The following is a 1,622-nucleotide window of genomic DNA, read 5'->3' as shown; positions in this document are numbered from 1 at the left end:
TCTACCACAGAGGTGGTGAGAATGAGAAGGGGCTGCTGTTGACTAACAGTGATGATGTCACGGTAGGAATGGGTAAAGATGAGAAAGGCCTTAAGAGCATTGCATACAGGGAGTGGAAATTTTTTTTAAAAAAAGTATTCCAGAGGTTCAGAGTGTCAGGGAACCTTGCCACGTTCCAGGAGAGCTACACTGGATGGACACTTATGAGGTACGAGGAACTGGTCTTGGAACTATGCATAAAATCCTTTCATCTTCAAGGTAAAATTGTTCATTCATTCAGCCAGTATTTATTGAGCAGCTACTGTAGGCCAGACACAATTCTCGGCACAGGAGTCCCTGGGTAGCTCAAAACAGTTAAGCATTTGACTACTAGCTGAAATTTTCACAATTTGAGCCCATCCCGAGGCACTTTGAAAGACAGGCCTGGTGATCTTCTAAAAGGCCATAGCCTTGAAAACCATATGGAGCAGTTCTACTCTGCACACATGGGGTCACCATGAGTTGGAATTGACTTGAAGACAACCAACTACAAATTCTCAGCACTGGATAAACAACTTGCCTTTGAGGAGCTTATCGTCAAGAAGGGAGTAAAATAAGTAAATAGCAAATGGTGCTATTTAATATTAAGTGCTATGAAGAAAATTAAACGCGAGTAATGGTGTAGGGATGGAGTCTAGCAAGACCTGAGGAGGTGACATTTGAGCAGAGACTTGAAAGAAGTGAGGTAGGATGCCAATATGAAGATTAGGGGAGAACATTGTAGAGACCAATAAAATTAAAAAAACGTGGGGAGGTAGAAATGAATGCAGACACCTGTGTGATCAATGGGGTGATGGAAGGAGAAGCGAGAAGGCGGGTAGGCAGGGACCAGATAACAGAGGGTCTGGATTTTAATCTAAGTGTGATATGGGTTTTGGAGGATTTTGAAGAGGGGAGTGACATGATCAGATCTACGTCATTTAAGGATCCTTCTGGCTACTGTGTTGAGAATTTATGCTACGTGAACAAAAGTAGAAGAGGGACACCAGTTAGGAGACTATTGCATAAGTCCAGGCAGGAGATGGAGGTGGCATGGATTAGGGAAGTAGCTATGTAGATGGTTCCAAAAAAAAAACCCATGGCCAGCAAGTCGATTCTGACTCATAGTGACCCTATAGGACAGAGGAGAACTCCTCCATTGGGTTTCCAAGCATCACCTGGTGGATTCAAACTGCCGACCTTTTGATTAACAGCCGTAGCTCTTAACCACTACGCCACCAGGGCTTCCATGTAGATGGTTAGAGGTAGTCATATTCAGGATATATTTTGAAGGAAGAGGTGACAGGATTGCTGATGAATTAGATGTGGAATATGAGAGGAAGAGCAGTATTACCGATGACTCCTTGAGTCTGGACCCCAGCAACTGGATGAGTGGTGGTGCCATTTATTGCGATGAAAAAATCTAGGACAGAAGATAATTTAGAAGGTAGAAATCTGGATTCTATCTTGTATATCTTTAATTTGAGCTATGCTTTAGGCATCCAGACCAAGATGTGTGCGTGTGTGTAGTTTAGGGGACAGATTAGCTGGAAATATGAATTTAGGGATCATTAGCATAGAGTTGGAATTTCAAGCCATGAAAC

Source organism: Trichechus manatus, unplaced genomic scaffold (genome assembly GCF_000243295.1).
Source record: "Trichechus manatus latirostris isolate Lorelei unplaced genomic scaffold, TriManLat1.0 scaffold00036, whole genome shotgun sequence".
Taxonomy (NCBI): Eukaryota; Metazoa; Chordata; class Mammalia; order Sirenia; family Trichechidae; genus Trichechus; species Trichechus manatus.
This window is presented reverse-complemented; position numbering follows the sequence as displayed.